General features: G+C 40.7%; 1 protein-coding gene across 1 annotated transcript in view; it reads left to right on the top strand.

The window, feature by feature from the left end:
• The window catches only part of slc8a2b (solute carrier family 8 member 2b), a 199,520-nt gene that overhangs the window by 44,925 nt on the left and 130,362 nt on the right, over nucleotides 1–24,233 (top strand). The window contains exon 3 of the mRNA XM_042227025.1: nucleotides 12,901–12,940. The gene's annotated coding sequence lies outside the window, so the exon portion shown is untranslated. The remainder of the gene's footprint in view (nucleotides 1–12,900; nucleotides 12,941–24,233) is intronic.

Raw genomic sequence — 24,233 nt, 5'->3', positions numbered from 1 at the left:
GTTGTCTTCACCCTTCCCAGTGTGGTAGCTCTTTTTTTGTGTGTGAAATTATTTTTTAACCATTTGACTTGAATTTGATTTAAGCAGATGCATATTCTTTGTGATATGACCATATGGGAAACAAATGATCATTTAGCCATTTATTTTTAGCTCAAATGGGTTGCCCGGCCCTGGCCACGAGGTGTCCCTTATTTATTTTTCAGGGAGTTGGCAACCCTATGCACAGCATTCCTGTAGAGGTTAAACTGGCAGTATGGAGTTCCACTGTGATGTGTCTGAGGGAGAAAATTTAGAGAAACCAACATTAATTTGTGCCAATTTGCCAAAAGAGAAAGTGAGAGAGATTTTCCTTCCAGGGACTTTGTCAAGCCATCCAGTGTGCTTCACAGACGGGAAAGTACATAAGAACAGACACGCATTTCAATGATGCATTCTCAAAATGGTGTTCTGTAAACTGACCAGAGGTGCACAAGAAAATTATCTTGAGGGGGAGATCTGCTAAAGTTCAACAGTTTCTTTTAAATAATCACACCTCATAAGATAAGATAACCTTTATTAGTCCCACGCGTGGGAAATTTGTTGGGTTAAGGCTGCCGACCTTTGGCAGCGCCATCTTACCCTTCCGACCATACACACATTACAGCATCACATGGGGAAGACAGGTCAGAGAGGTATAACAATGGAAAATGCACAAATTGTGGAAAGACGAGGAGAAAAAAGAACTCCCCCCAGACTGAGCTCCAACAGGGAGATCAGTTTGAGAACAGACAAAAAAACACCTCAGCACATGAATCAGCACATCTCTCTACATAGAAGACATAAGCTTCGAAGGCGTTTGGAGGGTGTGTGTGTGTGTATGTGTGTGTGTGTGTGTGTTCCATGTTCAGCCGAGAGAAAGTGTCCCTTCGCCCAGTTAGGCAAAAGTCAACAATCTTCGGTCGACGCGGGTGGCCTTGACTGATGAGGGAGAGAGTCACAACACAGTCTTATAATCTAAAGAATAAAGAATTGTTGTTCTGTCATCTTTGATTTGATGAAGTAATTTCAGGGTTGATTAATTGGTTCCCTCTAGAAAGAGACAAAGAATGTCAAGTAAGAAGAACATGGAATCAGGATCAAAGAGAAGGAAGAGACAAATGAGAAAATAATGAGTTAAGAAGTGTCTTATTGTGAACGCACCTCAAGTTTCTGCTTGTGTAAGCACATTAGAGTCAAGATGTTCCTCGGTGAGGTGTTAAATGTACCTAGCTGAGTGGTGAAGTGCCTGCTATCAGCATGATAAATGTGCTTCTGACATGATAGAGCTATCTGTTCCTTCTCCCAGGACATTTACCTGCAATGTTCCAGTGACTCACTCACACACAACCTGGGGATATTTCTGTGCACATTTGATATTGAAATTAAATCTACGTGCCCTGAGTGGTCCATCAGAGAGTATTTAGCATGTAAATTAAAACAAAATGACTTTCAGACTCATCTAATGTTATAACCAAGTTGGAAAATGACCATGAAATAGCTATTACTGATCTCTGTAGATGTGGACTCATTACTCTATAGACATTGAAGTGAAATATGTGTGTGACTTCGACCTGCACCGTCTGCTTTAAGTTGCCTTTTTATAAATGTATGAACAAATATGACGATGTTGAACTATCAGTGTGAATCTGCCCCCTTTCATCCCCTTAAATGCTACTCAAATCTGCCGTGTGACTGTATGAAGACAAATCGGGAATATTTCCGTTTCTGTGCTCACTTGCATTTTATTCATCTGCAGGCACTCTAAGTACCCCTTGTCTCCAGAGTTTTTTGGGACACCAAACATCAGAGAGAATCCATGACAGCACTGTTGGAGCTAATTGGATTTATCCAAATGTAATTCAGTCATCGTGCCAAAATGTGTGCATAGGCTTTCAGCCGATGATGGGATGAAGCAGATGGTCATATTTCACTTGCCTCTAAACTTCTTTGTTTTCTTCTTTGTGTTTTAAAATTAGATTTTACCTCTAATCTTTTGATTACAAATACAGGGACCAGAAAGGGTCCTTTTGTATTTTTTAGATTCTGTTAAACCTTTTCTGTATATCAGATATACAACTAAGAAGTTGGGAAGAAGTCAGTCTGGTAAAGCAGCCTGTTTCTGACATCAGAGCAGCGTCTGACGGACCTGTAACTGTGACAAAATTAATGAAGGCCTGTCAATATTATCTCATTCATTAGACCTTTTAGTGGCCCTGATAAGCTCATTTCCAGCTCCATTTTCTTTAGTCTTACACTCCAATAGCTTTGCATATGTCACAGTTCAAAAATATCCCTTATTCACCTCATTCTGAACCTTGTACTATAGCGCTTCTCCCTTTAAAACATACTTTTTCTAATTGGCGACCACTCGCAAAGGGATAAGCTGGTGGTGGGTGTGGCTTCGTTCTCAGAGCCATTGGTTTTGTATATAAAATGCCAAAGTGCCTCAAATTTGCTTTCTTTCTAATAGACAGCAGGGGGCAGTTTTTTAAGTAGGTAACCAATGGATGACATCACAGTGGGTCCATGTTTTACATACAACATTTCAGTGAAATCCTGACCAACAGTTGAGATGACAAAGAGTAGAAGAAAATATCAGAACCAGAGAATTTAGAGCCTTTGGAAGTCAAAACTCTTATGTCAGAAATTACTTTCACATCTGCTGATCTCATTGTTTGGCCATGTGTAATATGACCATCCACCTATGTAAGGGGCTAAACTTGACAGGAATAAAGAAAAAGCATGACAGCTCTGCAGTGTAAAGTTGAAAGAAAACACAGTGAGGAGGTCGGGAGGTTCCTCTGCTGTTAGAATCAGCATAACTAACCTTCACAGAGTCAGTCGTCATTCTTCAGTTTGAATCTTTTTCAGAGATTTCACTCTGTATGCAGGGAATAAAAATTTCTGGTGCCATAAGACGGTAATGTGAGGTAGTTGGTTGTGAAAATGGCCTCATAACCACTAAATGAATATGTTCTCTTCAAATGGGAAAATGTTGTTGCATGCTGCAGCGAGCTGGTATTTGAGTGCTCTGGTTTGGTTGTATAATTGACATCAGCGGGACGCTGTCAGCTGTTTGGAACCGGCATAAAGGCAAAACAATGCGATACGATACGACCCTGCTTCTCATTAAGACTCACATTAAACTTGTGTTTCTGTAATTATTAACCTCAGCATTGAATGGGCAGCATCAGCAATGAAAATAAAACATTATTTCCACTAATGTAAATGAAATGAAAATCTCAATTTTTATTAACAATTTGATCTTCTTCATCCTTCCATCACTCCTGACCTTCCTTGTTAAGCGAGCTCTGCTGTGAGCAGCTCTGTGCACCGTTTCAGCCTGTTGAGATTTCAGGTCTGGCCCTTAATCTGGAAAGCTCTTCGTTAGGGGACTGCAGCAGCACAGGTAACAGATCATTTGCGAAAACCAAAGATTTGCTCTTCACACTCTGAGTAATGAGGCAAACATGCACACAAATAGATCAAGTACCCAGAGTATCGTCTGGTTGCCAGCGACCTAACCCTGACAACAAGCCAGATTTATAAGAATAATGATGTTTATGTGAAGACGTGGGAGCCCATTAGCTATGAAGCTGTCATTGCAAGCTAATATCCTCCTGTTTACCATGTGTGAGGATGTAGTAACTAGTTTATAGACTAATTTTTATACATTGCGTTTTCTGGGTTCACTGACCGTTCAAAGTGATTATTTTTTCTTTTAATCACTTTTTATCTACATACTGTGGATTATCTCTCCATTGTCACCCCTTAAGTAGCTTTTTCATTTAATTATATTTGTGGTGATTAGCCCAAAATCACAATTAATAATGCACGGCACTCCATTTCGATCTAATGTGAGATTCTTACCAATTTCTGACAGCGAGAATTTGATTTGCCTAAACCAATCAGTACAGATCAAAGCATCAGCCCTGGTGTAACATAACTTTATGTCCGCAGTGATGCAAAGTTATTCCAACATTCATTTAACCAGGAAGTGAAACCCTCGACATTAAGGATATATTTTGCGAGCGGTGAGTGCATCAAGCAGCCAACAGTGCTTTGTACACATTGCTGTAATCTGACTGGCTTGGTGCTCGTGAGCTGGGAGGTTACAAACAAGCTAATGCTGAACACTTGTGTTCTCACTTGCACCTATCAGGTGATGTCTGGAGAAGCTTTGTTTTCACATAATAGCAGCTTTTCTATTTGCAAGATCATATATCTGCCATATGTACTTTGCAACATGAAAGGAGTGTAAAATAAAAAAAAAAGCAGGAAGTGTGTGCACATGTGAGAAGACTCCAATTAAACAAAGCAAAATAACCTATTAAAAGTAATCAGAATTAGCACTTCCATAGTGTAGTGGCTTACCTAAACATCTCTGGTTCAATCTCTGGTGTTAAAAAACATGTGGCGCTATCTGCTGTGATGACCTTTGTAAATAAGGGAGCTGCTGAAAGTAGCTTCACCTTTCACTTGTAATTATCACTTTGCCTGCTTTACTTTGAATCCGTTAACATTTAAATTGCAATCTGGGCTCTGACTGTCCACAGATGTTCTCACATCCTTACAAACTGGGAATGATTCTCCATCCTTCAGCCTCTTTCATCACAGTATTTCTTGTCTGGTGCCTGCTGCGACTTGTAAATCACTTTCCAGACCTCCCCACCACCCACTGATCAACACATGCTGTTAAAGGGATTACATGTCATCTTGAATTCTGGTCTTTTCTTTTTGCCTTAAGATTGTTATTGAATCAGAAATGTCTCGGTAGTTATTCTTAATTTGGTATATCCCTTAAAAGTAGTCCAACAACCCCTTTAATTAGGATCTTCTAAGAAGACAGTGATGGAGAAAACATCAGTCTCCCTTAGACTAAAATCTGCTGTCTCTCTCCATCACATCAGGTATACAGCCATCCAACCAGCTCTACTTCAGTTTACTCATTACTGTTTGTTTAACAGCAGTGTGAGTCTGAACCTGTAGGTTTGGTGCTAATAGGTTTCTGAATGACAAGAGTAGCAATATGTTCTAATGAGCCAAAATCCCAGAGTGATAATATTCACCAACCATTAGAGTTCTGAGTTGAACCTGTTATCTGCTCTTTACCTCTTCTTCTGTTGTCTTCTGCAAAGAACAACCCAGTGACAGAAGGTGAAGCAGACACAAATGTGGGCATCATGCTGAAATAATTCGTCTGACATTTTAATATCCGGTCTGCTGTAATGTGACATGTGTGCTGTGACTGGTTCAGTAGAGAGAAAAATGTTTGTAGAATGAGATGCTGTTGAATTTTCCTGCTGGTAGAAAAACAACATTTTTCACTTTAGAAAAGAAAGGAAGGCACAAACTGTAATTACAAATTAGCTCGTTTAGGTTGTAAACAACAAGGCCGATCTGCCTGCGAGTGACTCCAGAGACGTTTCATAGTAATAATTTCAGCAGCAGGGTGAATTTAGTCCCTGACTGGATTAGTTTGTGTCATTTTTGTGATGAGTTTGAGATGAATTTGTGAAGATGTAAAAATCTGAAGCATAAGGTCCAGTTTTCTCTGATCTCACTACAGTAAAGAATCCATCCAACATTTATGAATCCAGATCTGATTAAATTCCCTTTCTTGGTGGACTGACCTCTGGTCACATTTTTTTTTTCAACCAAATCCATCCATGACTGTTGAATTAATTCTACCAAAAAATAATTTAATTGCTGTCTTTTCCATACAGTATAAAGCACCTTGAGGTGACTGTTGGCAGTAAACAACTGGAGATAAATTATCTGGATTTCAGGAGTGTGACCACACTTCCAAACATGCACCTTCTGGGTATTATGTATAGCCCCCCCCCCTGCAAACTTCTTCACTTTTTATTAGTACATGAGGATCTGCCAGGCCCGGGAGCTGCCACCAGTCCCCATTGAGGCCTTCCCCAAACCGCAGCTCATGTCTTGATTAACTGAGAGCCATGCTAGGCTCAGGGAGACTCTGCTGACCGTCTGTCCCGTGGTCATGCAGGGACTTCATCAAGATTGGTTGTCTGTTCTTTGTGTGTTTGATTAAAGAATGTTAGCTACCGCTCACCGCTCGTCTGCAGGCTTTATTTAAATGGAAAACTTCCACAACAAAATGGCGATGAGGATGGGATGGTCCTACCAGCTTTTGAAGCGAAGGAATTGGAGGAGTCACAGAACCGTGTGTTTCAGTCACCACCGAGACCATCAACTTTGAGGGAACTCCTGCAGATGGGTGAGTTGTAGCTAACTTTGTATACAGTCATGAGGAGTTTTTTGTCTTGCCGAGTCGTGAAGTGCTTGCTGCTCCGGAGTTCGAGTCTCCGGGAGGAAAATCCTGGGGTTCGAGTCCCCAGGCTTGTGTTCAGTTCCAGTGTTGTGCAAAGAAGAGCAATCATCTGCCAGAAAGTAATTGCAAAAACACCGGTCCATCACAGGGAACGGTGGTTTGAGTCCACTGTTGATAATCACGTCTGCACAATACAGTGTGTGGAGTGATGGTATATTAGGCCATTGCAGGGGACGCTCTGAATGTAAATATGGGATCTAGATCCAGTAGCAGCGGACGTTTCACCCAGTGGCCAGAGATAAAACTCTATATTTGACTGTATGGTAAGAAATGTGAGTACAAGTATGTTATGAGATGAAAGAGAATGGTTGTGTGGGAAAAGTTGATGTGTGTGTAAAAACAGTGAAAAATGGGGTTAAAAATGTTGAAAATTGGGAACAAAAACAAGAAAAGAAAAAAAAAGAGAGGAGTGTAGAAATGTGTGTAAAAGTTGCTTCCAACTAGCGGGAGAAGGTGGTACACCAGCTCCCCTAGGGTGGACACACACACACAAAATTAGCAGAATTGTTGATGAAAATAAGCAATAAAATAGGAAGAGGGTTTGGTGTTCTTCAATGTAGGGCAACTATAATCTCTCTGGGTTTTTAAGAAAGGCGAGTTCAGAACCAGAGAGGGGAGATGTGCTGTTTTAAGCGATTCGCCTTTATCTCCTAAAAATATTAGCAAATCTAAAATGAGGACGTGGGCCCAGCTAATGAAATAAAACTGAATTGAAAGGCTTAACTTTTTGGAAGTCTTTTTGTAAAACATCGGTGCTGCAAAGATCAAACAAAGTTCCAGGACACAGGAAATGGATAAAAAATGTGTTTCCAAAAAAGATTAACATGGCTCATGGGCTAACCAAAATAAATATGGCAAAGTGAAAGTTATGGAACGTGTAGAAAATCTTCCATACATCTAGTTTTCAGCACCAATCAGTTTACCTTCTCTGGAATAGGGCTGTAAATCCTGGAGCCATTGCTTCTGCTGCTAAATTCCTGCATTTTTGGTTCTTAGTGTGTTACATTGGGATTGTTGCACAAACATGATGGTGGTTTCTTTAGAGAGCAGCAGAAAGAATCTGTGTTAGCTGCTTGCTGTGGCCTGTGAACCAGCATCTCATATTCGTGAAGGTGTCAGCCATGCTTCTCTTTATCGATTGCTGAAACGCGGCTCTGTTATTGCCCGGGATGCTACAGTGTTTGTTTACTGCGGCGCTCCAGCTATTTTATCTGCCCTGTGACAGGAAGTGTGTGTTTTATTTGTGTAGTTTGTGTCCTTATATAGGTTTATACCTGCCTCTTTTGTTTACTTTTGCACTCCATGGCATTATTATTTGTCCTAGAAGTGTGTGTGTGTGTGTGTGTGTGTGTGTGTGTGTGTGTGTGTGTGTTTGTGTTTGTGTATGTGTGTTTGGCACACTTATGCTGGCAGCATAATAACAAGACAGCGAAGACAAAATGTGGCTGACAGATAAGGAAAGAAACAAGACCACAACACATCAGATGCACTAACTGCATCACCTTCCTGCTAGTTTACTTTTCTTTCTCTCTCGCCTGCTCTCCCACACACACACACACACACACACACACACACACACACACACACACACACACACACGCTCACTCTCTCTCTCTCTCTTAAACCTTTGTCGAGCTGCCTTTCTAAATCAGCACACAATCAGAGTAGATTACTTCGAACAGTGAGGGCCATTAAGAAGTTTTTTTGTTTTGGTTAATTTGACTTGAACCAAAAGTGATGAATTCCAACAAAGAATAAACTCAGGAGTGTTGTAACATTGAAAAATTAGGAACCCTAAAAATCTTTTAGTATAATTTGACCTGAATCACTTAAAAATATAATAGTGCATTCTCTGTTTGTCAGCTGGGTGGCATTGTGCTACATGGTAGCGCTGTGATAAGTTTACTGCTGTTAGTGAACAGCAGAAGTTGCTGGAACATTGGCAATGAAACAGAAGCATTTAGTGAGTTTAAGAGGAGCATATTTTGTTTTCTAAAAGCAGGAGTGGACTCACACTGTTCATATTTCATATTTAAGTAAAAGCTTCATTACAGTGGCTTTTAAACCAGAGCGTCACGTCAAAATCAATAATTACTGCTTCTGCATTTGGGCATCAGGTGGTAAGAAGCCTAAAAAACACAGAAATGTTGTAAAGATCTTTAGCACTTGACCCACTGAATGAATCATTATTAAAATAACTTTAATAACAATCGTCTGTGTAGGTTTTCAGTCATCCGGGTCATGGTCATCTAAGAAATCTAAGAGGTCCAGAAACTTACGCTGGATCCAGATGAAACATCAGTGCCGTTTGATGTAGTCTCTCTCTTCACTTGCATACCTAATAATGAGGCAGGAGACACTGTTAGGAAAGGACAACAACAAGACAGCTCCTTAGAAAACAGACCCAGCTTATCCCCCGATCAGATTTGCACAATGTTAGACCTCTGCCACACCACCACATTTTTTAAATAAAACGAGGATTTCTACAGACAAAAACATCGATGTGCCATGCGTGCCCCCGTGTCACCCACTGTAGCCAACCTTTACATGGAGGAAGTGGAAAGTAAAGCTCTTGGCTCTTTCACAGTGACAGCACGTACCCACTGGTACAGATACATGGATGACACCTGGGTCAAAATCAGAACGCTAGAACTAGAAGCTTTATGTTTCTGTGCAATGAGATCATGTGAACATGTGAAGTTCACCTGGGAAGATACAAAGGAAAATGGTTCACCATTTCTGGACTGTGCTGTCCACATTGAGGAGAGTGGAAACCTCAACATTAAAGTTACCGGAAGCCCACACACACACACAGAGCAGTACTTACTCTTTGACTCCCACCACCTTCTGGAACACAAACTTGGAGTAATCAGGACCCTACAACACCAGGCAGAAAACATTCCCTCTAGGCCAGAAGGGAAAGAAAAAGAACACACATGTAAAGGAACCTTTTAAAATATGTGGTTATCTTAATTGGGCTTTCATTAAATCTGCAATGATGCATAGTAAAGAAGGTCAGACACCAACTAGGGAGGATCAGAAGGACAAATAGAACAACATTGTCATTCCTTATGTAGCCGGTTTATCATAGAAACTCAGGAGAGTCTTCAAGTCAAGTACGACATCCCAGTGTACTTCAGACCCAACCACACACTCAGACACAAACTGGTTCATCCGAGACAAAACTCCCAAACACAAACTGAACAATGTAGTGTATGCTGTACAGTGTGTCTAGGAGGGCCCAGACCTCTACATTGCAGAGACCAAACAGCCACTTCATAAGCGCATGGCACAACATAGAAGAGCCACCTCAACAGGACAAGACTCGGCTGTCCATCTGCATCTAAAGGTCAAAGGTCACTCTTTTGAGGAAGCCAATGTTCACATGTTGGACAGAGAAGACAGATGGTTTGAAAGAGGAGTGAAAGAAGCATCTATGTCCACTGTGAACGTCTATCTTTGAACAGAGGCGTTGATTTACGACACCAACTGTCTGCCATCTATAATCCAGTTTTGAGATCCTTCCCAGCCTCCTTAATGCCCACTCACACTTTGCGTCAGTTGATCTCATGATAGGGTGGGGGCAAGCTCTCACAGTGGCTTCACTCGAAACCTCTATTGATAATCACCCACAGCCTTTTTCACACCCCGACTCGTGTGATGAGGCACATCACCAGTAGTGGGTCAATGATTCTCTTAAGGGACACCCCCACTAGAGAGTACCTGGGACTCTCCATCATTTGGTCTTAGAACCTCGCTGATGAGAGGTGAAAAAACTCTTCTCTTTCCAAGCTCCTTAGAGTTTTTAACAATCATGTCACTTTTTAATTGTTTTGGTGCATTTTTGGCTCCAGGCAACAGGTGAGCTGCTGTATTGAGTATTAAGTAATTGAGCAATTTTAAGCAGCAGGTGCTTTTGTCTAGCTTTGGGATCCTTTGCATGCCAGCAATCTTACTTTGGGGAAACACCAATTGAGTGTTGAAAGTCTGGCAGCCATCCACGGTCGGACATCGAAGCAGGGAAGGTTTCCCTGGCGTGGCAAGCAGCCAGATACAGTAGCTGTTTTCAATTTGCAAAATATACTATCCAACCAGAGAACACAATTATATCCTCAAATATTTAAAGGAGATTTGATTTTTTTTAAAGATGGGTACACACAAAAGTGTTACAGTCAAACAGACAGGACAGCAAATTTGTTGGCAAAAACAAGCAGCAGATTTGTCTTTGACTGTTGAACCGGCTCACAGGAGATGGACAGCTTTGCTTTCATTTCATCTGTCACCTTCGGATCATCATCAGCAGCCTTTAGGTAGTTTATTTCTGGTCCTGTTGGCTCCACTCAGGGACTCGCACATTTTTCAGTTTGTTACACCTTGATGTTGCAGCAAGTCTGCCGGCACTGATCACTCCTACCAACTTTCATTGACTACCAGCTCATCACACTCTGATGCTTGGCCCTTAAGTGTCACATAATAACACACTGAGTAAGCACTTAGCAGCATTTTCCCTTTTTTCCCTTGGTGCACAAATGGACTGCAAAAGAGCTCGCTCTCTGCTGACATAATCACCATTGGAGCAAAAATGAACTCTGCAGGTGTTTCCAGTTAGGGTGGAAGACATTTGGCTTGTAGGTGTGATGGAATGTATCAATACAAAACTCTTTTCTAGGGTTTAATCACATAATTGCCTAAAATTAACAAAACTGCAACAGAAAAGTAAAAAAAAGAAAAAAAAAGAAAAGCTAAATGAAAGTGGAAATCCAATTTGCTAGTATGTAATCTGTCATTAATGCAGCACTGCTCTTTGAAAGAATAGTATTGGAATTTCACAAACTCACATCACGAGGGAGAAATGAGTGATGTGAAAATGCAAAAAGTTATTTTGGAATTGCTGAGTGATGAATCGAGACACAATTCTTATGTAATTAAATAATGAAATTAAATTAAGAATGTCAGGCCAAAATGACACTAGTCTGTTGTCGTCCACAGGGCACAATGGCATAGATACATGTATGTATCAAACAGTGACGTCAGTGTAATCTCTTTGAAAGTTCAGATAGTTTTTTTCTGACTTATTATTATAATGATGTCAATGAAAAGCACATTATTTGTGATTACTGAATCAGCTTGTTTATGACAAGGGATGAAGCTGGAAATGAGCATCTTAGTCATCTTTAACCAGACATCCTTACTCCTGGCCTGTAACTGACTTCTGATCAAATCTGTGAGCAAAGATTGTTCCCATCGAATAAAACCTATGTTCTCAGTTACGCTATACTCCTACATAACAGTAAAGTACTGTAAGGTAAAAAACATTGAAACAGTAAAAAAAAACCCAAAAAACATCCTAATCATCCGATAATCCTTTATGAGCAATAGTTGGTGACAGTGAGGAGGAAGAACTCTCCTTTGTAAAGGAAGAGACCCTAGACTCAGGGATGGGACAGCCATCTAACACGACTGCTTGGGGGGATTGAGGGCAAAAGGCAAACTGCAGAGAGAGACGACACTGAGTTGGGAGTGACAAACACGTCTGCCTAACCTGCCGTAACCAGGAGCATCAGGGCGCAGACACTGAAGGGCACCTTGTGTGTAAATGCCAGCAGCTTTGACAGAACGAGAACAGCCTGATGCATCTTTAAAAAAAACACTCTGTGGCATAACACTCACCTCTCTCCGTCATTATGGAGCTTGCTTTCATCTACCAGCTGGCTGCTTTGGCTTTCTGAACCGTTCTCTCTTCCCTCCTTCCTGTTTCTCTCTCTCTCTCCCTCTCTCTCACATACACTTCCTTTTCTCTTCCTTTTGTGCACACCGATCAATAATCCAATCTATACACCCTTTACCTTGGAGAGAGGAATCCTCATCACTACCTCAGGAAAGACACGCAGGCTGCTCACGCAGCCACTGAGACGTTTAAATTCCCATACTTTTAAAAGCTGTATGTTCTCCGTCTTAACATTTAATTTACCCTGGCAGCTCCTTTAAACTCTTTGTTATTTACCAAGACACTTGGAAGAGTAAAGAACGCACAATTACAGGGGCTGGAATACCACATATGAGGTACTAAAATCTGAAAGGATTAAAGTAACCAGTGATAAAACCTATCAGAGCACAAAATGATATTCTGTGCTTGTGTGCTGGAGGAACAAGCACTAAAGGCACATCAGTAGAAACCTGTAGAGTGTGCCAGGTTCTCAACAGAAATATTAGCCGCTGATTCTCTCAGTGGTTTTCTATAGGTGCAGTGGAGACAAATCCTTTACAGCCAAACAGTGAAACAAAGCAATTTCTTTTCATTGATCTGTTTACTTTGGTTAAGTGTCTCAGGACATTAAGGTAGAAGAGAAGCTGGCTCAGTAAAGGAGGATGCTGCACTGTGAGAAACCACTTTCTGAGCTTATGATTGAAAGGTGCATTTTAGAGTCTGTCCCAAGGATGTGTTCAAGATGCTAATATTGTTTTAATGTGTGTAATTTTCTGTTCAGGCCGTCTCCTCATCACATTTTCTTGGATTGTTGCAGGGCAGCTGAACTCCTCCACGACCCCATGAGTTTGGTTTGGGTAAGTAAAATGGCTTTGTGCGTTTGTGCATGAGTAAGCTGTGTTGTCACGCATATGCTCGTAGAAGCGCCGTCTACAGTACGCAAAGTTTTAATGTGCAGTCGCTTTATGCATGAACAAATGCTTTATGAGGAGAGATCCTGCCACACACACACACACACACACACACACACACACACACACACGAGTCCCAGTGAGCGAGTCACAAGGAGGCTGCTTTGTTACTGAAGCCAGCTCGCCCTGTTCACTGGTTTTATTCCTTCACTCTGAATACTGAACATCTCACTGCCGTCATCCAAGCCAGGAAACCCAGGACTGCTGTGTGTGTGTGTGTGTGTGTGTGTGTGTGTGTGTGTGTGTGTGTGTGTGTGTGTGTGTGTGTGTGTGTGTGTGTGTGTGTGGATGAAAGGTTTTTTTTTGAACAAATAGAAAATGTGTGTGAGTCATCCCTCCAGGCTGTGTGTGATGTAGCAGCGTGCATCAGGAGAACAGGGACTTGTTGCCAACAATCAACAGGCTGTTTCCTCCATGTTTGTGCCATTTTTCTCTTTTTTAAATGCTTCATTCAGTAAAGTACCTTACCACATGACTTCATGTTTGCAGTACTGACCCAGTGGAAATAAGTAAAAGTGTTTGGAGAAAGTGACAGCTGTATGTTCTTTTGCCTTTAAGTTTTCCTTATAAAACTGCCAACAGCCAAATGTCACCTGAACAAAGAAGGTGACACCATGATGCTCTTCTCTAATTCAGTTCCTTTTAATGCAGGCAGATGTTGGATGATGCTAGATTGCAACGCAAAAACAAAAAGATCAAAGCAAATCTAGAAAACACAGTGAAAATACGAAACAGCAAAAAGGAGGGATTTGTTGTTACTGGTTTCTGCGTCTAGTTGTGTTGTATCTGCAGTGTTGTTGAATTGAAGAAGTTTTTTCAATTTGCTTTCGATCACTGTAGTGATCAAATTTGAGTTCTGAATAAGATTCCTTTAATGTGGCAACAGTTATGAATGGTCACAAATCAACCATTTCCGTCCACGACTGTCAACTACAAGTAGTGAAGTGTCATCACAAACCCAGGACACTCTTGCTGTGAGGTGGCAGTGCTAACCACGGCACTGCTGTGCTGTGCTGTAATCTGCATTGATCCCTAAACAGTCACCACACCAACTTTCAAACACAGCAAACTGGTGTTTGAGTTAGAGATGCGCTGATTAGAGCTATCAGACGGTACTGTGGTGCAGTGGCTGGCACTGTTGCCCTGCAGCCAGAAGGTTTCTCGTTTCAGCATCCTGATTGGTTCAGGCCTTTCTGGGTGGAGTCTGCACGTTCTTCCTGCGCTTGTGTGGATTTCTTCTGGATACTCTGCTTCCTCCAACAGTCCAAAAACAAGCCTGTTAGATTAAATGTGGAGACAGTTAGGTAAAGTGTTTAAAGTTCATAGAATGTGTTAAGCGTACTGTATTAATCTAAATAATAATTGTAAAATGTTTGAGCTGTCAGTAAGAGAGAAGTGATATAAATGCTTGTCCATTTTCATTTTTTCTCCCATTTCTGATTATCTTCCTAACAATGAGATTTCATGATACACATGATTCATCTTCTTTAAATCTACGAGACATTGGCCATTCAGTTAAAATGTATACAGTACTCCCCCAAATTATTTTGTAAATGTTTGCATCATACTATCATACTAAGCTGTGTTTAGCTTCTTTTAGTATTTCATCTAAACCAGCTGCAACAGCAGAGCTGAGCTGATTGTGTTGAAGATGAATCCATTTAATGCTGAACAATAATTACTTTTATGGGAATCACTGCAGCACAAAAAAAGACTTCCTAATGCAAAGCTATTGGATCGATGAAACGGCAGATGGCTGCAGTGCAATCAGAATTATAATTAAAACAGAAACAGTCACAGCCCAGCGCATGTTCCTTTTTGTTTCAGAGAAAAGAAGATACACTGGGTTTACATTAATCAAGGTGTTTACCCAGCGAGTGAATCAGCTGACAGCGCATCAGTGCATCTCTAAATTTAATCAATCTCTAACCTCTTTTTTAAAAAAGCAACATCAAGGATGCCTTTTCTGACAGAATTCGTGTTTTCTTTCTTTATCATTTTACATCATCCTTTCGTTCATTTTTTTCATCATCCTTGTCTTCTTGGTCTCTCTGGCCTATACCGCCTCTGTTTTTCACCGTTTCTCTTTCTGGTCCCAGAACAGTTGCTGTTATTTCAAAAAAGTAGTCAACCTCGTGCACAGCTCAAAGTATGAGATATATTTTTGACTGGGGAATCACCTCTAACGATGTGGGCAGCGGTCCAGTAGGATGAGATGCCAGTGAAAGTGGCCATTTCCTCTCCATTGTCGCACACATTGATTATTTTTATGCCCGGTTGAATTATCTCATCCTCATTAATACTTTATTACTTTCATTTGATCACATTTTATTACACCTCTGAGCAACATTTCTTCCTTCAGTCGATATGTCTGCTCTGGGTGTTTGCGTCCAAGCTTGTGCCCTGTGTGAGAGGTCTGTTTGAAATATAAATTAAATTTATCTGTGACTATCACTTCATTAACCCCATAAAGGTAAAATAGATGAAGTCTCTTTGAGTTAAAAGTGTGGTTTCTGTGTAATATGGAATTCTAACAAGTAGAAGTGCAAATGACATTGTATATTATAAAGTAACATCAGCAAAAGGTTTAACACAGATGATTTTTACTTTTTAAAAATTGAAAGTGTTTTTAAAAAAATATGATCTGATTACTGATTCAATACATCCCAGTGAGCGCGGCGCGTGACTTTGAGACTGGCTCTAGAGCAACAGCATCAGCAGCACTAATATGTGTCCCACCTACACCAATATCTTCGGACTACAACAATATTCATTTCACAGCACAAAGCACCACTGCATGAGCATGTGGATATGTAACTTCATGCATTTACTCAACTGAAGCTCGCTTTAATGTTATTATACTCCAGGTATTTTTATTTCTTCTACTCTACCACCTTCCTGCATGTAAGGCCACATAGTTTAAAGCTTGGTTTCTTCTTCTGTTGCAGATTTTAACATTTGGATTTACTCATGCACGCTGCACTATTATTAAAGATAAAACTACCCAGCACTATACAAGTACTTAAAATCATCTCCAGCTGCAACATTAAAGAGAGATACACATAAATAAATAATTATGACCCGGTTGTATAATATTAATTTACGTGTTCCTGCATAATACTGAAGTACTATAGGGGTAAAGACACTGAATACTGCTTGCATTTCTTTGTAAAACATTTATTGAACACGAAACCATGCTAGACTCTTGTTTATGCAGGTTACAGTAACACATCTGTATCGAGGCTTCGCCTGAAAATCGTACTTTTCGTTCCTACACTGGATTTCTATCTAAGCAGTTGTTCTGTTTTGCCGAGTGCCCCCTACTTTAAGTTTGAATGTGCCGCTCACTGACAAAATCCTGGGAATGGCTGAGACTGTGTGTCACAAAATGTTTGTTTTAATCAAACACATGCCCACATTAACAAGGTTTTTATTAACTATGCAAACATGAAACCTGATCCATCATGACTTCTGCTTTTTTTGGGGCCTCCTTGTAAACCCGTACCTCAAAGGCTGCCATTATATTGTGAGCCTTGAATCTCCACTGACTGCTTTGCTCTACAAAATGATTAAGATACATTCTAAGATTGTCCTTCGGTGTCCCTGCATCAGCCACCCCCCACAGGCAGCTTCCTTTAATCACGTACACATTGTTTGCCAGAGGTTTCATATTTCCATTGGCTTCCTGTCTGTCTGTTTGTAGAATGGCAGCACCCGCGGGATTTGAACCTGTAACCTTGTTACCTCCAGGGACTAAATCCTGCCTCTGAGCCTGAATGTTATTACCTGACAATCCAATCCATTACTTTCACTGAACAACACAGACTGTTGCACACCAGTAGCTTCGGGATGCTGGGTGAAGATGATTGAAGCATAATCAATATTTTATTAGAAAGGCTGACACCCCCTCTATGTGTGAAAAAGACACAAAATCAATAAGGCTAGATTTGTGGCATGTTGGTCACAGGTCTTTGTTTGGATTCAGCCTTGGCAAAATCCTCCAATTCGTCCCATTAAAAATGTGAAAAATAAAATAATGTAACCTGTGAAACCAACTATTTACTATTTTAGTATTTATTAACAGTACAGCAGTGTGACAAAAGAGTCATTTGCCAAGTCATATAAAAAATTTAATGCAATAGTTGTAATATTTTAAAGACCATTTTGATGATTTGTTGAAGAATAATTTGGTTTTCTAGTGAACCATGTTATGTATACAGCAGCGATTTGTTTTGAGGCACAGGGTTATTTTAATATTTGTGCCTCATTATTTTATAATAATGAGGTATATTTAATGGTGTTGCATGCATTAGAAAGAGCGTGCATGGAATGAAAAGATAAACGGACAGCAATTTTTCTCCTGCTCCTCGTGTAAACATTGCTCGAAGCAAAGAAGTGAGTATTTTTCTGTAGCAGAGGCACAAAAACATCTCTTTGGTCGTTCCCAAACAAGCACAAATGTTACGAATAGACTTGAACTGGAGCCTCACATGAGCACAGTCGGTTGGCTCTCTGGAAGTTACTGCAGTCGAGACATATTTTCCATTTTATGTCTTTTACCAGGACAGACAATTTTATTTTACTCTAATGCCAAAACCTCTCCTCCTACCAGCATCAATTTGGCCATACTTTAATAGTTTGGGGAATATGTCTCCCAGGGAAGTGATAAGAAGAGACCAAAACAATCTGAATGTGGAGCTTACTGATCCCACAGTGAGAGGAAATCCTTCCCCACCTTTAATCTTGCTATTTTATATTATGAAAGAGAACAGGGAACGGATATTGTATTAAATGTGCTCAGAGTAAAAAAGCTCTATATACTGTACATAGCACTCCAGTCATGTATGCACAAGAATTCTCTTGTGCAATTTAGTGCATGTATGTGTTGAGAGAAGATGTCGCTCATACTGCATACCTCTGCATTCTGCACATGTGAGCAGACTACAGAAAAGCGAGTTTAGAGGCTTCACGATGTGATTAGATGATAAATGAAAAGTATGTCTGTAACTACAGTAGTCGATCGTTTTAAATGCCTTTAAGGAAATTCAACTATAAATGTATTTGCAGTCTCACTCTGACTGAAAGTGACGCGTATGTCAGAGCTGTGGGCACCGGTAAAGCGATATTTCTGTAGTAGTTACTGTATCTTGCCTTTCTTCTGTAAACATTGCTTTTTGATTAATGTGTAGGTCAGTTCTGTTTGATTAGTCATTTTTAAAGCCATGGCCGATTCTTTGTGTGATTTTTAAATTGTTTCAGCTGACACTTTCATTCTGTCACTCAGTCGACTGCAGAGTGACTTTTTGTGCATCGTTGCAGATTATTTAAACTTTATTAGCGCTCAGTTTGACCAACTTCCTGTCACATTCCAAGCGAATATAACAGTCGAGCAGCAGATACCAGCATGTGTTTCCCACCATGCTGAGCCAACACACAGTGTGTGTGACATGAATAGTCCTGTGTCCATAAATGGTTCAGTGTTCCTGCTGTGTGTGGTCTCTAATGGCTTCTGCCTGGATACAGCGGTGGGTGGATGCTAAGGCAGAGGGGAGGAGTGTGTGGGTGGGTGGAAGGTGGTGAATAATAATTGGCTTTATATAAGTGGACCAAAGGGGAGTTGAAGATCCCGGCGTGTGCGTGTTGGAGAGACAGTGATGCATTACAAGTATATAAATGCTGATGACTTTAAAAGGACTTCGTCTGCACGTGTTTGTTTAGTAATGTCCATGTCACCCTCCAGTCCTGTGTCCCGTCTCACCCACCATGTTCTATGTTTACCTGAATGAACTCCTTTGGTTCATTTGGTTTACTTGGTCTGAGGCACCAACACACACTGAGTGGTGTGTTGCTTGTAAGCTTACAGTTGAAGGTGGTAATTGGATGAAATTATGATCTTCAAGGTAAAATAATACATTCTGTTTGTTTTTCATTCTGTTATATTTCCCTTCTATCTTTCACTTCATGATAAATTGCTTTCTTTCCTCACCATCATATTTCCAACTGTTCCAGACTTTTCAGCCCACTGAATAGCTCTTATCATTTGATACACAATCACACCCACACCTCAGTCACCTGCTGGTCTGCATTCATGCTGCGTTTAACTTTCCAGCCACCAGAAGCCTTCTGTTTGTAACTGTTTCCCCATGTTTGACTCCAGTGCTCTTATTTTTACTTTTCCTGAACATCTCAGGCTCTCTCTTTCTTTCTTGTTTACTCGTGATCACACACGATTTTTAAAAAGCACTCTGTGGAGCACAGTGGGGTTCATGATTTCATGTGTTCTGCAGCCTAATTGGAGTCTTCGCACCATCCTTTCACACGGCTTGATTGACAGATTTATTATTTACTTAACAGATTCACAGTGACAGCTGTCATTGAGGAAGCCTTGGAAATCTTTGCTTAGACAAAAATGAACATGTTTAGGGCTCAAGAAAAAACAGTGTTTGGGACTCAGTGCCTTCTTTTACAGCAGTCACCAGATTATAGCATCATTTCATAGATGATAAGGGCACATTTATTCAGAGGTCTTAGTGCATCATCAGGATGGCTGATAATTCCTCCTTGTTGTCCCTTTTATTTTCTCAGTTTTTCTGCCACAGGCCTGATATCAAACTTTTCTCCTCTCCCCCCTCATTTCACATATTCCTCTATTCCTCCTTCCTTCACTCTGTTTGGTGACCATCACTTCCTCCTCCTTCTGTTTTTTTCTTGTTCTTGCAGCTTATGATTTCACTCTTCTCTCCAAACTACAGCCTCCTCTGTAGAGCAGCTTTATCAGCCCACACCCAAAATCTTTTCCTCATCTTCTTCCATCCCTTCATCACTCCAGCTGCACAGTCCTAATGATGCTGGTGGGTATTAATCAGTCATTGTAAAGATGATGTAAACCAGTGTCAATAAAAAAATCAGGTTGAGCTCCAGACTGATATGCCTTTCTGAGAATGAACCTACTTTGTTATAAATGAAAAACACAGGAAATGAGCATGATTAATGTTTAGCACAAAAAACTGCTCCCATGAAGCTTCGACAACATGTCAATAAGACAAATGTGATATTTGCCAACAGCAACATTCCTCCTGTGTCAAAACCTCATGTGAGCCCTATGTGCTGGACACTAACACACATATATTTACGTGTGTAATTAAACTGAGAAATATTCTCAAAACTGTATCGTGATTTGTCAAGAAAAATTATGACGCAGCAGCATTTCTAACTGTAAATAAATGAAGGACATTTTCCATCCTTGTTTTCTGAGCTACTGTCACTGATGACACACTTCCTACTATGAATTATAGCTTTATGGTCCAATAGTAGTGTCAAAGCATAAATCAAATGTAAGCACAGAAGTAGCCCAGGTAGTATTTTTTTCCTGTAAAAGTACAACATGAAGACTCGACTTTTGCTCTTCCTGTCATGAAGTAAAGCCAGTGAGTGCTCAGTGCAAACAAGTCCTTTGTTTGCATATTGGTTTATTTTTGCCTTGAGAGGTGAAACACGTTTCTTGTTTCCACATTTAATGGACTCATCACTGGAGGCTGATACACAGCTCTTTCTCTCAGACATGCCCAGGGCTTCTGCACGCACTAGAAAACATACACACGCCGTTGCTATGGAAATGATATCGTGATTTTACATTTTAATAATTTTGTTATAGCAATTTTATTATACTGTCCGGTGTTATTATGAACAATATGATATGGGGCAGTCATAGTCCTATTAAATATATAGTCATGTAAATTAAGGTATCCGTCTATTCTTCTGTTCACATAAAGGTTTACCTGTGCTTACCTGGTGCTTTCATGGGTTCTCTGGCTATTTCAGCTTCCTCCTGCAGTACAAACACGGGCTCATTAGGTTACTTGTTGTTTTTAAATTGGCTGCGGATGTGAAAGTGAGCATAAATGTTAGCTTCTGTTAGCCCTGTGGCAGGCTGGGGACTCTTGGATATGCATTTAAAAACATAGATGGATGCTCATAAATTGTATGCATTTGAAGTTTGAGCTGCTGAGAAACTGAAACAATCTGTGTTGCTCTTCCTCAGGCTGTAGGAAAATGTGACTGATTCTTCATGTTTTCTTCACTTTGTGTAATTGCTGATTTCATGAACTCATTTAAGGAAAAAACAGGCTGCTCATTCAATGGGGAAAATAATTTTACCACATATGTGGCTTTTGTCGTTGCAGTGCTGCCAACCAATGAGCCGCAGCACATTTCACAAGTGTCCTAGAAGTGTCTCTCTGCTGCGTGTCCATCACAGCTGCACAGAGTGTGTGAGGAAGGCAGGGAGGCAGACAGGAACAGCATAGGGAATGCTGTCAATTCTCAAAATAAAAGACCCTGTGCAGGCTGAAGGCTCTGCTTCTGAAGTGCTCCCAGTGTGATTTGAAGCCATGTGAAGTACGGAACAAACAGACGTCACAGGCACACACCAAGTGTATTTCAAGAATTAGGATGTTAATTCTTAGCTCTTATGTCAGATTACCTTGGTAATCACCAAATGAAGGCTGACTTTGGTGCTCAAGCCAGGCACCCCAGTACAATTCATTCAGTGAAGCAAAAAACCCGTTTAGCCTGATTCATGTGTGTCTCTGTTTGTGTGTGCACGTCCCGAGCTTCTTGTTTCAGATCTGAAAAGGTGACAGCTGATGTAGACTGCGATTACCAAGGAGCGGAGGTGGTGGTATTTTGGTATTTGATAAGCACACACACACAAACACATACACAATGTAATGAGGAGAGCATTAGCTGGCATGGAGGGAAGGCAGAGCCACTGTAATTATAGAGCGGCCAGGGACGGGAGATGGATGGCTCTCAGTGAGACACACAAACACACAATGAACTTTGTTAAGAGAAAAAGCGCGAGAGAGGCAGCGTCGCGAGAATAAAAAGGATGAGGAGAGGGAGGGAACTTTGCTCTTTTTTCCCTGAGTATCCACCATATTCCTTTATTGTATGCATGAGTGAGATTTTCTTATCTTTTTTCAGCGTATCGGTACAATGACAGAGTAAAGAGCATGCTTTATGTTTCTGGTTAGGCACACTGTGCAGTCACGCAGCTCATTTCCTTTCTGTCACTAAGGTCTGATGTGCCAGCTGCTGTTTTGAGGCTGAGCGAATTAAATAAATTTCAACAAATATGATTGTCAACGATTCTTTTGGGATTTGATCCCACTTTATAGTTAAGCTGTTAATGTGAGTTAAGCGAACTGATGTAAAATTCAGTCTTTACAAATTGCCCAGTGATCACATGGTGCCCGAATAAGCTCATCTGTCTGAACAAAAGAGAAACAGAAAATGTTTCTTTTTCTCATAGAACAGCACGAATCTTTAGAAAAGACTAAGACGACTGAAATACAGTGCTTTTATGGTTTTAACAGCTCTGTGCTGTTACAGGGGATCTGTGAAGCTCATTTCTAGCTTTATATTATTCTTGGACTGTAGTCTTGGAGTAGGACAGCTTTGTATATTTTACAGTTAAAAAAAATTACAATCTAATACTGTGAAATCTTCAAGATGCCGTTTTAATCCAGCTTTCCTTTGATTATCTGTCTCTCATCAACAGAAAGTTTGAGCAGGTTGATAGCACTTCTGTGCTCACAGCCAAAGATGACTATATTAGGAACATCCTCTCCTGCTGAAATTAGTGAGAGCCAAGAGTAGAAAATACCACGTGAAACTGAGTGTTTGAAACAGTCTGAAGGCTGAGCCTTTGGCTCATTACATTGGGCCGATTCTCTGAAATTGTGTCCTGCTTTAATATGAACATTTGCCACTGGAAAAGAATAGAACTAAAAATAAGGAAAATACACCAATAACTTTAAAATGTCATCATGAAATGGGCAAATATTGATAAGTAAATCCATCCATCCATCCATTCGCTACCGCTTATCCTTTTCAGGGTCGCGGGGGGTGCTGGAGCCAATCCCAGCTGTCATAGGGCGAGAGGCGGGGTACACCATGGACAGGTCGCCAGTCTGTCGCAGGGCTAACACACAAGGACAGACAACCATTCATACTCACATTCACACCTAGTGGCAATTTGGATTATCCAATTAACCTATCCCCACAAACTGTGGCACGGTGGTTAGCACTGTTGCCGCACAGCAAGAAGGGCCTGAGTTCAATTCCACCATCAGGCCAGGGTCTTTCTGTGTGGAGTTTGCATGTTCTCCCTGTGTCTGCGTGGGTTCCCTCCGGGTACTCCGGCTTCCTCCCACCGTCCAAAGACATGCAGTTTGATAAGTAAATGCAGTGGATAAATGCAGCCTCTCTTGTGGTCATTCCACAAACTTTTACCTGTATTTACCCAAAACCCTGTTCAAAGATGACAAGTCTGTCAAACAGAAACCAGAAGCCTTTGTTACCAAAAATCTTTCCCTTCCTCTTAAAGATTACTTTAGTGCATTTATCCAATATTAGAAATTTACATTCTATTACTGCTGTTTTAGATACGTTACCACTCATGATAGTGGCATACCCTTTATCAGTATTTCTATTAGGAACCTTTATAGTTACAGTAACTGCATAAATACACAAAGTGCTCGCGCCTCACTGAGATGGCAAACAGACCAAAACATATTTGTTAGATCTGCTGAATACTTACTGTCTCTTATACGTGGTTGGTACACAAAAATCCAGCCTCATTTGTTAAGTTCAGTGAGTCAATAAATGTGCACACATAGTTCAGACACTACAAAATATGTAACACACCAGATGTAAGAAGGCATTTGTTATGTGTGTCAGAACAGAAAGTTGCTGAATGTCGACAGCAGGAAGATGATGGAATGGTCTCAGCCTGGTGCACCAACGTTAAAAGTCTTTAAACTTTGACTCATAAGTCATCCACCGCATGGCGGAGGGAGTGACCTGGCAGCAGAGCTGGCGGAGAGGAAGAACATCCCTTTGCATTTTCAGCTGCAGACAAAAGTGTGAAAAAAAGTGGTACATCAAAAAATATCTGGAGAAGCAAATATCTGATCTTTTTTATCCTAGTGTAGGTAAAGGCAAAAAATGGTCTTAATCATTTCTGAAGCATGTCTGCAGTAGACGTTAACTCTGCTACTCTCATATTACTCTCATATTTGTGAGATACAACTTACTTACTTGGTTGTCTTCGGCAAAGACGTGCAGAAATGGCCACTCATCTCTAATACAGCATTACAATTGGAGCATCACAGAA

Source organism: Haplochromis burtoni, unplaced genomic scaffold, assembly GCF_018398535.1.
Source record: "Haplochromis burtoni strain Fernald_Lab_line unplaced genomic scaffold, NCSU_Asbu1 Contig_238, whole genome shotgun sequence".
Lineage (NCBI taxonomy): Eukaryota > Metazoa > Chordata > Actinopteri > Cichliformes > Cichlidae > Haplochromis > Haplochromis burtoni.
The sequence above is the reverse complement of the archived record's forward strand: the minus strand, read 5'-3'. Positions and strand labels throughout refer to the sequence as shown.